At 40.4% G+C, this 15,576-nt stretch overlaps 1 protein-coding gene across 2 annotated transcripts in view; it reads right to left on the reverse strand.

The window, feature by feature from the left end:
- RSF1 (remodeling and spacing factor 1) overlaps positions 1-15,576 on the reverse strand; it is a 59,979-nt gene that overhangs the window by 35,128 nt on the left and 9,275 nt on the right. The window lies entirely within an intron of this gene.

The raw sequence follows: 15,576 nt of genomic DNA on the forward strand, positions 1-15,576 counted from the left end.
AAACAGAAACTTCAAGCCTGCTGAAGAGCCGCCCTGCAACTGAGAGATAAAGGAAAGTTAATTTCATCATGAATCTTTTTGTTTAGATTTACATTCAGGATAATCATCACCCTTCAATTCCAGGATACAGAGCTCAGTGATAAACCTGTGGAAATTCTGGCAATGTTAGAACCACAACTGTACAGGAACTACTCCAGTCAAACACCTGCAAAAACAATACTGCAAGCAGCACACCTGCAGCTGCCTCCAGAAACCCCAAAGCCATATTCTGCACCATGCCTGGAATATCACTGGATCCAAACTCTTTTTCGCCAGGTGCACGGTATGGAAGAAATGTTCCTGAAACTCTGTTCTCACAGATGTACCTTTGCTACACAATTACGCTCTCTTGTACTAGAAGTACTAGAGGTACTTAAGATATGGGGGCTTGAGAAATGGTTGCCAGAAATGCTGCTGAGTAGAGCTGCACCAGTGTTGTCACAAAATCAAGGTTTTCCAAGAAAATTTATGTATCTCTTAGCGTACACGCCTCAGAAACAGCTTCAACAGCTTGTCTCAGCTCACGTCTGTGATTTATAAATCAATTTGGCACCACCAAGTGGCAAATTTGCAGAACATTGATTTTATAAGTTAATGAGTAGCATAGCTTCTAAGAAATATTTAATTGATAATTATTAATGAAATTCTACATGCCCAGTAACATCAGCTTTCTTATCTGTAATTTGCTGAGAAAAACTTCAAAAATTAACTTTTCAAGTATTTTTATTTCCCTATTCTTTGTGTACAATTTTATATTCTAAAAGCATTTTCAGTACTTCATGCACACATACATTGAAAGCTTTAAACTCAGTAATTTTTATTCTCATAATTTATGATTATGACTTCTCTGCTGGGTCAGTAGCATTACTTGACACAGGACAAACAGCTGGGACACCAAATGTGTTTGTTTTAAACTAGATACCACTGGGAGGTTTGCTCTTTTACTCATTTACATATTACCTGTGTGAATCTTTTCAATACCTAACTTGAATTCACCCAACTTTTCCTTGTCTTTCAATCAAATGCCTCAACTTTCAGGTGAACATATTGAGTTGCCAAAAATCAGTTTGATGAAAATGCTTGTATTGTTTCAGAAATTAAGAAATTTCATACACAAACTCCTTGAAAAAATAAAAATAAAAAGTACCAGCCTGGTATCTTCAAAGAGACCTCTTTTCAGTCTAGATAATTCATAAGCAACAAGTCCTGGCTTATTCTTTTTCATTCCATTTGCAATAATATTTCCATTACATCTTGAATATACCTTTCCTTGCTTTTCCTGAAAACTGATGCTTTTCATGATTTTGAACTAACACCTATTTTAAAAGGAACAAGATCAAAGGTCTTAACCCCAATAAGTGCCAAGCAGCTGGCACTAACAAAATTAATCACAAAGCACTTTATACACATGAGCAATTCTATCTATGCTAAATCATACAATTAAATCTCTGCCTGTGTTTGTGTGACATGGAACTGAGCCAGAGTATTCAAAATCTTGCTGAATGACAGCTTTTGTTCAGCATCCTTTTTTGTTTGTTTGTTTTTAATCAGACCTTTTTAGGGGTATGTAGTGATAGGAATCCTAGTTTAAAGAAGCACAGGTGATTTGTTTCAAATAATCAAATTCCCAGTCACCACAAAAATCTCTGCTAGAGCTTTAGTGTGAGAAAAAAAATGCAGAACATGAAAAATTTTTAAAATTTGAGAATATGCATGCTCTTGGATCAGCACTACCTGTGAGTTGTGTCAGTATCTACAGAAACATCACTTGTCTCAGTTTCAGCATTTCAGCTCATTTCTAGGATCTTCATGGTGCATTGATGTGATTACTTTTACAAATTCCACTGAACACTTTATATCCATTCTCTGTTTACTACCCTTTCAAGATGCTTTTCATGTATTATGCAATATTACTGACCGGATTTCTAGGATGGCTTTTCACCTCTTCCCTTCGCTGAGAGGAATCCCACAGTACACACCTGGTGTAATGAAGGAGTCAGGAGGCTTGGATAAGAAAACTGATGTCTAGTTTGCTCTCTAGGGAGTGTGTGCGGTGCAGCCACACGCCCCAATAGCCACAGGAGCAGAAGCCTACAGGACTGAGAATCAAACTGTATTAAATCCAATGTAATCCAAAGTAATCCTGTAAACAACACAGGATGTGCACCTGACTTGTCCAAAAACACCAGCTAAGGAGATGGCCTTGGAAGGCTAAAGAGTGGTGGCAAATCTCTCCCAAAGCACTTAGCTGGCAGGGAGTAAAACTGCACCAGTAAACACAACTAAAACTTCAGTCCTCTTAGAAATGCATTGAACATGCATAACTATAAATTAACTTACTTTTGTTCAGAGCACAGAGAGAATTCCTGACTGAATTGAGACATGAGTAAGGATCACTTTTACAACACTGTTCTACCCTACATGTCAGAGAAGGAACATAACACCAAAGAGAATGAGCATAAATATAACTATTTTGGCTTGTGTTGCCGGCTGGTTTCAGCAAATAACAATAGTAGACTACTATCTCCTTTGCAAAATTTCATCTCCATTCATGTGGGACCTGCATCACTCATTTCAGGAACTTGAATAACAGTGTTCCACATTTGTAAAAATTTCACATAAGGGAAGGAACAACACACAGCATCCTTCTTGTATAATTGCCATTGTGTGTAAGGTTCTGGTCAAAAAAGCGTGATGGAACATATTAAAAAAACCCGCAAAACATGAATTATATTCTCAAACTTTTATGAAACTTTGATCTCCTGGAAAGTAATACAGGAGTTCTCCAAAACCTTCTCAGAATATGCTTAAGCAGTAGAGAAAACACCAGGACTGTGCACAGGGCTAACAGCAGTTCTTCTTTTATAAAAGTGCTGTACAAATATTGCAAAGAATTGGCTATAATTAAAGCATGGTGCGTTCTGCTAGATATTCAAAAATACATACTTTTCATAGGAAGAAGTCATAAGCCAGGAAGAATGAGTCACCATAAACAATTATAAGGCTTCTGGTGGAGTTCAGCCCATTTGTTAAACCCTACCCTTCCCTGGAGGGGAGGTTGTCATCTGTGCCTCACACAAGTGTCCCTTGAACACTATTCCGTCTGCTCCAGCATTTCAGGGAGCATCCTGTACACCAGTCACACGTCTAATAAATTCGGGAACATCAGAATAATTGAAATGGAAGAGAAAACATACAAACATGTGAAAGCCCCCTCAGCAGGCTAGAAAAGCTGTAACTTTCAAACACCTACACAACCACAGATTAAAGACAACCTCTCATGTAACCATAACCCCATTTCACCCCTACTTATTTTCCCTGCCAAAACAAAAAGGCTGACAACTCACCTAAAAAACCCTGAAACAGCAGATGAAAACAGAAAATATGACAAAGTCCTGAGTCCAGAAGGAGGATGGGGGAATATGTTATTTTGAAAATTATTATAAACAAAGAACACTTTGGCATAAAAGCAGATCTGGAGTGCAGGACACAGAGAGGAGGACTGGAACCATGATGTACACAGAGCACCTGGTACTGATGTGGATTGATGACAAAGCCTGTGCCTACTGTCCTCCTTCTGGGACCCAGGAAGAGAACACTGAACTCTTAGTGCTGGGGGGACCTGGGATGAAGGGACGAAAAAATAAAACTCTGGGATGCAAAGCCCCCTGGTAGTTTTCATGCTCCACGAACACAAACAGGTCCTCCCAGTTACACTAGTAAACCATTTTCCATGCTAACTTGTTTTGGCAAGTGGAGGAAATAAAATGACTCATAAGACATACATGGCAAATATTTCCATTAACCATACGTTCTTTTTCATCCTTCTGCCTTGACCAAAATTACCTCTGCACGCTATGACTGCACTGTCAAATAAAACCACCCTGAGCAAGAGAACAGCTGAGATTGATGAGATCATTAATGATCTCCCACCTCCTTTCTGCTAAGGGAAGGTAGCTCCCAGCAACCTGCACGCAGTTGATGTGGATTAGCTACTGGCACTCTGCACGGAGTTTAATGGCACATAGGACACTGTTTCCACTCTGTTCAAATTGCTCTGCTGTGAGTGCTGGAGGGAGCTGTCCTGGAGGCACAGACAAAGGCAAGAGCATCTCCTTAGACATCAGTAAAGAGCCAGTATGTGGCCACTGTGGAACAGGCTGCACAGAGAAGCAGTGGATGCCCCACCCCTGCAAGTGTTCAAGGCCAGGTTGGATGGGGCTTGGAGGAGTGTGGTCTAGTGGAAGGTGTCCTGGCCCAAAGCAGGGTGGTTGGAATGATCTTTAGGGTCCCTTCCAACCCAAACCATTCTATGATAATTAACCACTTAGCCCATCACACTAACCATGCAGTTAATTCCCTTTACAGACAGGTCCTTAGGCATAAATTTGCTTACAACCAGTCAGCTGCATCCCTTGCGAAAGGCACAAGAGTCCCCAGCAGGCATGTGACCACATTTCCAGCATCTTTAATATTCTCCTTAATTTCTGTGTGAAGTCTGAAGTCCCACGAGCAGTCTGAGGCAGCAAACGTCGTCTACGTTAGTTTCAAACAAGGAGAAGTCCCTCATCTGTTTCAATAAAGAACTAGCAAACACTGAGGAAAAGAAAGGGAACAGCATCTCCCCTTTGGAACCAGCACTGGTTTGTGATAACATAAATATTCTTCTTGAATAACTATCTAAATGGTTTCTTAACTCAGTATAAGGAAAATGTGAGATCCTTTTAGTTATTCACAGAAGTTTACAGATCAGAGAAAAACAGCAGGCTTGGTATGAACTTGGCATGATGACTAAATGGAAAGACAAAACTCCCTAGTTTGAACCCAGGCAAGAAAATTCAGCAAACCTCTGATAAAAAAACTGTGGCACTAAGGATCCTCATCTTCACACAGCAAGTTTGGCATAAAAATAATAAATAGGAATCATGTGACCTCATGAGAAAAAGAGCAGTTGTTCCTGTTTGAAAAGACAATCTAAATATCTTATTTTCTGAGTCATTTGATGAGTATTATCCTACCAAACTGTGTGCCTACAAAAAAAAAGGCAGCACAGGAAAGGGGAAAAAATGAAACTGCTCTGCCTCCTGAGTGAATGAAAAGAGCAATTAAACATGCTGTAATTAAACCACAGATCAAAACAGAACGAACAAGTCATCAAGTAGCAGTTTTATATCCTGTTCCTAGAAAGACTGTTGGCAGGCATTACAAACAAACAAACGACGCTCACATTTAAATGACATTGTTATCCTAGGAAAGTACTTTGAAATCTGGATGCTCACCAGCTAGATCATTTTCACACAAATATCTGAGAACATTTATCTTTCTTGTCTGTACAAACACGTATTAGAAGACTCTCCTTTTACCTGGACTATTCAGAGCACGGGTCACTCTAACATTAGCCAGCAAAGGTAAGATTTTTATCCTGCTGGTAAACCCCCTCCCACACATTCCCATGCAAGGAACCCAGCACACCACCTCTTTCACTGCTGCTTGCAAACGAATAATGACCAATATGGAAAGTGCTCTGAACTGGGACCAAAATGCTTTTTCTACCCCCAGTTCTTTTAGTAAGTTGCATCACCAGCATAACAGACCTCGCTAGCAGAGTTGCATCCTGACCTCGTTGTATCAGTCCAATCCAGCACTGCCAAGTCCCAGCAGTAAACCATGTTCCCAAGTGCCTCATCTCCACATCTTAAATACGTCCATGAATGGCGACTCCACCACTTCCCTGGGCAGTCTGTTCCAGTGCTTGACAACCCTTTCCATGAAGAAATTTTCCTAATATCCAAACTAAACCTTGTCAGCACAACTTGAGACCATTTATTCTTCCTCTATTGTTTGTTAATTGGGAAAACAGACCAACCTCCAACTGGCTACCACCTCCTTTCAGGCAGTTGTGGAGTGATAAGGTCCCCCAAGCCTCTTTTTCTCCAGAATAAAAAATCCCAGTTCCCTCAGCTGCTCTTCACCAGACCCTTCACCAGCTCTGTTGCCCTTCTCTGGACACACTCCAGCATCTCAGTGTCTTTTTTGTACTGAGGGGCCCAAAACAGAACACAGAATTCGAGGCATGGCCTCATCAGTGCTGAGTACAGGGGGACAGCCATTGCCCGGGTCCCACTGGCCACACTAGTGCTGATACAGGCCAAGATGCCACTGCCCTTCTTGGCCACCTGGGCACACAGCTGGCTCATGTTCAGTGGCTGTCAACCAACACCTCCAGTCCTTTCCTGAGGAGCAGATTCCCAAACACTCTTTCCTAAACCCATAGCACCACCTTGAGCACCCTCTCCTATCTTTTATTCTACAATCTTTCCTTGTCTGCAGTTCAATCTGATTATGCTTTGCTTTCTAATGCTCACACTACCATCAGAAACCTTCTCACTGTATATGAAACTGAGATTAAAAAAATCATTTTCATTGCCATCAGCGTAACTCCTGAAGCTGGAATTAAAGGCCATATCAAAGTAAACAAAATTGCTGGAGAGCTGTTCTTCAGCAGCCCTTTAGCAGACAGGAGATAGCTTAATCTTCCACACGCCCCCATTTCATTCTCTGGCTATTAAGTGCCTAGGAATTTTGGGGACTTTTTAAGCTAATATATTATGAGGAACAGCAGAAAGGCTAACAAAAGCAGCACTGATGTTAGAAAAAAAGCATAAAATTTAGCAAGAAAAGCATGCTATACCATGCAATGAAAAAGAATAGGAGATAGAAGAGAAAAAGAAAATTATTTTGAAAACAATGCAGGAAAAAATAGCACAGAATCTACTTTAGAAACCGAAAATAGTCCAGGAAAGACAGCAAATGAAAGCCCAGTTCACTGACTCAAAAAATGTATTGAATAAAAAATGGGCTCCAGTCTACAAACTTAGGACATGTGAAGAGCAAGTAAGACAAATCAAGCTGTGACAGCAATATGCAAACAAGCAGATTGGCCTTAAAAACAGGTACTGAAAACATCTGAAATTGTCACTGGTAGCCATTGTTGGCATTTAACTCACATGCAGTGACAACACCATACATTTCTACTGCCTAAAATCAAGTGCAGTTGACTTGCTCATCCTTCTTTTGGTCGGATGCAAACCCTGACTGGAACTGCTGGGACCACACGCCGCGAAATCAAAGACACCACAGCACAGGTATCTTTCATTCTAGCTTCATTCTAGCTGACACAAAGAGGAAACTAAAATTACTCCAGAATTCTCTTGCCTGCTGATGCATCTCAGTCTCCAACACATCCAAGACTTTTAAACCATGAACAGAAAATCCTCCTCATTTCCTTCCTTAGCCCTGGACTGTGTAATTACAATTCTCATATAAAGTGTAGGTGACAAAGGTGAAAAGTAATTGCAAAGATTACACTTTAGTAGTAGACTCTAGCGTGCTTCACGGCTCCTCATTGCAAGCATGCATCTCCATGGCTTCTGGATACACTGGGGTAAGTTCACTTCAGAGAAATTTCAGTAGTTTGGGTTTTTTTCCACTGGAAGAAGCAGGCAGAGATGAGCTGCAGTGGGTGGCATCAACATGCCCAGTTCAGGCACTGGGAGCCACCCTTTGGAGCATGCTACAGAATACACTTGCCCATTCGACTTGTGCTAAGCACAAAGGTGTCCTACAGAAAGCACAAGTGGAGTTAAGAGCCCTAACAAAAAGACCGAGCAGGTTGATCAGAGGGCTTGATCCAACTCTGCCGTGGGAAATGCTAGAGAGGCACATATTCGGAAGCACAACCCCTCTCCGGGAATATCGGTAAGGATTTACATCCCAGTGTCGGTCTGGCCTGAGGCACTTGCTGGCCACTACAATCACGGAGGCTCACAATTACAGAAAGGATGTAAGCAAAAGAAATTCAGATAGCAATGTTCACCATGCTCACCTTCTGATCTAACACTACGAGGTTGCACAGCCATTGAAGTGGTAAAATTTAATTCAGTGTCTTCGTTCACTTTTGGATCAAAATTACAACTCCCTCCTAGGAGGGTGGCCCAGACAGAAGGCAAGCAACTAGAAAAGAAATGCCATGAGTCTAACTCCTGTGAAAAGGAGCCTGAATTTTCATTCCTACACCAAACTCCCGGAATTCTGTAGATATTTTGCCTTTAAAAAATAAGAAAGAGCAGCAACATAGCAGTAGGATTGATCCAAGCACCTGGACAGATCTACAAATGTAGATACTGACACCTGAGCTAATTCCATATAATCCATTTACAACCCACAGAGAGAAACACACTTTCAGGAAGAGTCAGCCCATCCTGAAGTAAAACATCTGAGCTCTGCTAAATATACTTGAAGGGATTAATTCTGTTATAGAGTGTCTGGCAACTTTTTCCAGGGAAAACCACCTCTTCCAGTGGGGGAAGCTCTTAAAGATACAGGGGTATTATCAGGTACTGGGGGTGGGTACATCTTGTTCTTAAAACCCTCCCCTAAGCCCTTACCCTCTCCATTAAACAGAGAATTACCACTGCAGATCTGACTCTAGCTCCTACACTTTATCTGTGCACAAACACTTCCAGCAGACAAAATTAAATGTCTAAGCACAGCAGCATTTAACTTCAGATGAAAGCCTATATCCTACTATGTTAAACTAAAAGCATTCTCAGTGCAGTGAAGTGTTCAGTACACATGAGCATAGAGTTGTATATATCAGTAGTTAAGAAGCTGTCAGCTTTATTTAGCTTTATTCATATAATGCACATTAACAAGCTGTTTTTAACACTTTCTGTTAGAGGATAAGTTGAATGAAAATCCTATTTCACTCCACCATATGAAAAGAAGTAAATGCATTTTAATCCCTTACTTTGTTTTCTTACTAGAAACGTCCCTCTGGTGTCAATTCTGCCACATTTCTCCCGTACTATCCAAGTGTGAATATTAACAGCATTAACACAGGGAGGATGTTGATTATACCACAAAATCACTTTCACCCACATCTCTCACTTGAATAAGAAGGCAATAATAAAAAAACCTCAGGTTCAATAAAACCCACTTTTCTAAAGCAAGGTGCATTACCAAGGTTACAATTCCTCAGTCTTCTCTTCAGATGGAAAAACCCAACCAACAAAAAAACCCAAAACTAAGCCCCACGATACCAAAGAATGCCAAATATTTACCCTCTTCCATGCATTATGTGAGACCTACTACAAGGACATTTCTGTCTTTTTTCAGATTTAATTTTAGAAATAGTAGGTTTTTTTCTCTAGTCACTGGTGATCCAACCTGTATCTCAAATAAAACTCATTTATACTCAGGGATTCACCATTTTATCTTTCATTTTCCAACAATTTTACTGAACCATAGCAACAGCTAAATATTTCTTTGTAGTTTCTCAGCAGCTTTCAACTATTGCAGACACCTTTTTTTTGAAAACCTAGCCTTACAAACTTAACTTATTTCATAATATATTTTATTTACTGGACCCTAAAGAAGTACAAGAAAAAAACTACAGTGCAAAGACACACATTTTATGCTTTTGAAAACATCCGGCAGCGACAAACTGGTGCAGAAACATTTGAGTACTACTCAGTAAGCATTTGGTATTTGACAGGCAGCAGCATTATGTGAGCATGAGGTTTTTTTAAGGATCAGGATAAGCAAACTTTGAAGGTGAAGCCAACTCAAGTCATTCTGCAATGCAGAACACGCTTCCCTGTCAGCTGGAAATAAGTAACTGCAAGCTTGTTCTGCTCTAAGGTAATATCTGTTCATTAATCTATCAGCAGTGCAAGTGAAATTTTAAAATAATTTATAAAAATATCAGATATCCAGAAAGAAATACACCATATCTCAGAGACTTGGGCAAAACAATCATAACACAGAAACATTTCTAGCAGCTGACAAAGATTTCTGTGAAAGGTAGCAGTCACATGGCTGGATCAAAGTCATTCTACAGATGAATTCATGATCCCAAACAAAGAGTTCTACAACTTTAACCCAATTAGCACAAAATTAGAGGGTTCTTTTAAATCATTTCAGAATTAGTAGTAACTTTTTGTCCATTATGTCTTAAGAAACCCAGGAGGCATGTAAGAATAGAAATTTAAGAAGCAGAATTATCCAAGACAGTTGTCTGACAAAGTGCTAGTAGTACATAAAGTAGTACACAGTGTGGTTTTTCACCAGCTTCCTTAAGTCTAGATCTAAAATGAAGACTGCTTTAGACTTAAAGCAAACCGCTTATGTCCTCTGGAGAGCTGGTAACCGAATAATGCACAAAGTGAAGACTCACAGAAGCTTCATACCTTGAAACACCCAACTCTTAGGTATTAATTTCCATGAGCAAACTCATGTTTTGACCTGTCAGCACTATTAAAATATCTACCCCCGTTAACATAATTCTTTTAATTGCAATAAACGGTTGTAACTGTGGGGCTATTGCAGCTTCCCAGGGGAGCCAAGACTGTTACCTTCAGTGTCGACAGGATCTCCTGACTGTCCCAGCAGCCTCAAAGCCTCAGCCCTTTGCCAGACTGGCAGCACTGTTGCCTCTGAGTAACTCGGGCTCAGCTGCTGTCAGCCACCTCTTACACAACTTTTAATCTGAGCTAGAAAGTAAGACAAGGGTAACAGCCTGAAGGGACACTGGATTTGTAGCTACCATTTCCACAACGCCTGCCATCACTCAGTCCTCGTGTCTGAGACACAAACCCTCCAACCTACACAACCACAGGTAGATGCTATCAGGATTTGGGAAGAACCTGGCAGCTTGGGCTGCAGACAAATGGAAAGTGCCACAAAGTAACCCAAACAACAGTATCTGAAAGCGTAGAACTTCTGCCATCAAATCCTTCCCTTCCCATATAAGACAAAACAGACAGAAAGGAAGATGAACACACTGAGCAGCAGAAATGGCTGAGCATGGCACTCAGAAAAGAAAACGAGAGCCACGGTGCATCACTCGATGTCACAGTGACCACCAGCTGCAGTTTCAGAACGTGAGTAAACAAAACCCACAGCACACGTAACAAAATTACCTGCCCCTAGGTTACCTTTAAATCACCTTTTCATAGAGCCCGGCTTAACATAAAAGCAAGAAACTTAGTGTTCTTAGTTTTATTTTTAAATATTTGTACTACAACTCAACGCTTATCAGTTTCTAAATATTTCTGGGCTCTGGCCTCAATAATAATTTGCAGCAATCAGCTGCAATTACAGAACATGTCAAAGGCATCTAAATCCCAATTACTTCTGAATTTCATTCAATGCACCGTTCTTCTGGTTTTACAATATAAAAGGAATGCAAAACTCTAGGAGTCTTGCTTTGAATACTTTTCAAAATGTCCTCTGTTGTCAATAGTATAAACTGTCATGCAGTCCTCCTTCCTCTATGTTCAGTGTTATCTTTCAAAGTGGAGCTGCCACTGCTGAGCACTAAAATCAAGATAGAGGCAAACAAGCAAATGACAAAACAAGAGGCAGATACACATACTCAAAATAATATATCCCCCAGGTTTTAGTATGATTCTCAACCCACTCCTCATGCTGTTATTTTGTTAATTTTAAAACTCCATGTCCGTGTTAATAGGCATGCTTTCCTGACTTATCACAATACTACCTAGAGTATTTTGTTGAGCTAACAGCTAATTTTAAATATTCTGGGATGCATTTGTTATAAACATTTTCCTTTATAATATACACTTACAACTCTCCTTTATTTGCAATTTTGTTGCCCATTGGCACTATTACTTTATCGACAGCAGTGCTTCCCCTTAGGCTCAATTAGCCACTTACACCGTGATCTTTTTAAAAACAACTCATGTCCTTCTGGTCTCTTGGCAAATGATATTAATTGCCCACACTATAAAAAAATGAAAAGAAATTAAGAATTCTACTTTATTTATACTACAGTGACCAATAAAAAATAATCTGTTTTTCTAACCAACTTCCAGTTACTTAATCAGTTTAAGGTTTATGATGTTGCTTTCCCTCTGGACACTGACTCACATTCTGTCGTTGACTCGGCTGGAGCGATGCACCCCTCATGTTCTGCCAGCCCTATGCCAGGCAGGGTTGTCAGGGCTAGACAGAAAGCAAAGCCCCTCCTCAGCAAGTCCTAATTTAAAATCAACAGCAAGAACACAGACCACTGGTAACATCAGTTTGTATTAACATGCTGGGCTGTAGACTGCAAAGGCTAAAAACATTCTCCATGCCTCACCTGATTCCTCCTGCCACAAAGAATAACATCAAAGAAAGGGCTGGGCATGAGAGTTACTATCTGGGTCATGCCACGTAAGGTTGCTCTGGAACACCAAGTCAACCACCTTAATCAGTGACCTCTTTAAAAAGACTACATCTATATGTAAGCATATGTCAAACATGAGCCATCTATCTTTGCTTCAGAGAAATTATCCATGCTTTCAAAAGAAAACAGCAGAATATTTCTCTCTGGAGAATAAGTACCACAACTCTAAGAACTATGAAATTACAATTTCATTAAGTTTATGAAAACTAGATGTAAAAGCTCCTTGCTTTTGATTTCCTGAATCTTTGCTGAAGTGTTTAAAACATGCTAGTCACTCTGGTTTCCATTTCTTTACTCAAATACACACCTGTATTTTTTTTTACCAGTACTGCTAAACCTTTTCAGAAAGCCAAGCTAATACCTAATCCAGGCGACTCAGCATGCTTCCACACTATTAACCATGTTCTACATAATTTCCTAATATGTCATTTTTTCCATATTTCATCATTATTGCCAGAAAGGTAATAGAATGAAGATATCACAAATTAGTCTAATAATGACACTTATGCAAAGAGGTTATTCAAGTTCTCAGTAACATACTTATTGTAATCATGGCATTGTGGCTGATGATTTTAGCCATCCATGTCTCCTAGATTTTTCTTCTTTTTAAGACACTTTTCTGTCCACACGTTCTGCAAATTCTCCTTGGACTTTTTAGCTTCCTTCTTTCTACTGCTAGCTATGAATACGTTCTTCTGGACTTCAGCAGGGTTAGATTTCCACTTTTCAAACAATTTCTACTCGGCAGACAAACTGACCCTTATTCCTTAGGCTTATCCTCACCATCCTACTCCCATTTGTCCAACCTGCACCCAGAGACATCTACTAGCTTTGTGAACATGCTCCTGCTCCATCATCTAGGACATAGTGGTTTTATTCCTTGACTTATGACTACTCCTTCTGGTCTCCTTTTATTAAGGTTAGGTCTTCCAAAAGCTCCCTTGTAGCCATATCAATTTTTCTTACCTGCTGCTAAATTTCTGAACCTTTATACACAGTGTTAAAATGTTATTAGGAGGTCACCTAATGCTGTCTGCTACAGATTTTGTATAAGCTTAAATATACATTTTAAGGGATAATTTTGCCACTTAATGGAAGTGTCTTTTGCGAAGCAGGGCATTCACATGGCCACTTCATGCCAGCTTAAACTGGTTCCCTCTTAACTAGCACCTCTAGGCAATACTAGGAGGGGGGTTAAGTGTTCCTTTTTGTTGTTGTTGTACCCATCACACAGATCTTCACCTTGGATGCTTTATTGCAATTTACTGTTGATAACTACAAGAACACCACACTGGAGGCTCTGGGATCAAACTAAAATTTCCACACTTTATCATTCACTAATTAATACAGCTTTTGTGAACCATCACAGTTTGTTCTCAGGAGGAAACCTTTATAATCCTGGTAGTCATTAATACTAAAAGGCAATAAATGTGCCCTGGCACTGGCGCTCCTAGATAGTGTAGATGAGTTGGAAAATAGCCAGGGCAGTACCAGAGGACATTGAGTAGAGTAGGAAATAAAGTGTTTACTTACACACAGACCTAAACAACCAGCTTTACTCAGCATACTACTGCTTCAGGACAACTGTTAGGATAGAAAAATGGTGTAGCCCTGGACAACCAAAAAACCAGGCAGAGCTTCATGCTGATAAACAACATTTTCCTGGAAAAGGTGATTTTAGAGATCAGGGTAGGTAAGGTACAATTTGCTTCAAATATTTTGATATCAAGTATCTCCATTCTTCAAATATCAACCAAGCCTGTGAGTTCAAGGGTACAAGCAGCATTTTTCCCCAAAGTACTAAAAGACCTAAATGATCACAATGGAAAGAAACTGAATACTAAAACAGAGCTGCTGAAACACCGGAATCTTGAAAAAATAGGCCTCCTCTCACTTAGCAAAATTGTTTTCCCCAGACCAGAGACATCAACATGGTTAGAATTTCTACAATAGTTCTGAGAAATTCTCTGCTGCTTGAGCTTTAAGAGCTTTGTTTAGCTTTTGGGGAATAGATGAGAGATTGACAAATGCTAGAATCTACTAAGAAATACGTGTTAATGCTAAAATGTTAGTTGAGTTTTATAGACGAGTTCAACCAAAGGAAAGTTCATTGATTTGGAGAAAAAATGGAAGAGGAGAAAGGGTAATGAAATAGGATAGAAAGATCAGCTTAGTGCAATGCACAGCCATAGACCTTGCTATTCCATGACTGGAACACTGTGCTCTTACTGCAAGACTGGAGGACATAAAAAAACGTACACACCTTTTACAAGTTGTATTATTTCTCAATGGCTTAAACATTTTACTGAACTCAAGAAACATCAACAGCCAACCATCAAACACTGCTGCACTGCTCTGCCCCATCATCAGTGCTCAAGTAGGGAGTAATGAAGAGCCTGCAGTACACTGGGAGGATGCTCCACAGCACTGCAGCCCACACAGGCAGCCTGGCAGCTCCCCACGGGATGGCTCCCTACAGTGCACACTGCATTCCCAGTGCACACTGCCTGCATCAGGAGGTACGCCTGGAATGCAAGTTCAGCTCTCCCACCAGCCATACTCCTGCTTCTCCTCCCAGAGGAGAACAACAGAGATTGTCTTGGGAGGATACCAGAGGACACACCAGTGGCAGATAACACAAAGTCCTGAATATCTCCCTCAACTCCCAGCTGTCATGAACGTGGAGGAACGCAGCTGTACCAAGAAGCATTGTATGAGCCAGAGAGAGAACCTTGATATTAAAACGAGTACTTGCAAAGAACTGTAAGACAACTGGCTTTGAGGCAGCAGTGAGCACACAGCCACAGCATTCTTCATCAGGTTATCCATTCATCATCTTCCCATCATCTGCCCCTTCTCAACAGTTCAGTAGCTCCTGTCCTCTGCTTCACCCCACACAAAGGAATTCTTCCTGTCATTGTGATCAGGAGTAGTCAGCATAGACTCTTTAAATCATGCCTGATGAACCTAATTGCCTTCTACAACAAAACTACTAACTGGATGGATGAGGGGAAAGCAGTGGATATTGTGAACTGTGACTTTAGCAAGGATTTTGACACTGTCTATCACAACATTCTCATAGACAAATTCAGGAAGTGTGGACTGGATGAGTAGACAGCAAGGTGGAACAGCAGATCCCAAAAGGTCATAATCAGCAACACAGGGTCTAGTTGGAGGCCTGTCACTAGCAGTGCCCCCCAAGGTTCTATACTGAGCCCAGTATTTAACTTATCCACCAATGACTTGGATGAAGGGAGATTACTCTACAGCAAATTCACACAAAG

Source organism: Onychostruthus taczanowskii, unplaced genomic scaffold, assembly GCF_017590055.1.
Source record: "Onychostruthus taczanowskii isolate IOZ18803 unplaced genomic scaffold, ASM1759005v1 scaffold44, whole genome shotgun sequence".
In the NCBI taxonomy this organism is placed as follows: Eukaryota; Metazoa; Chordata; class Aves; order Passeriformes; family Passeridae; genus Onychostruthus; species Onychostruthus taczanowskii.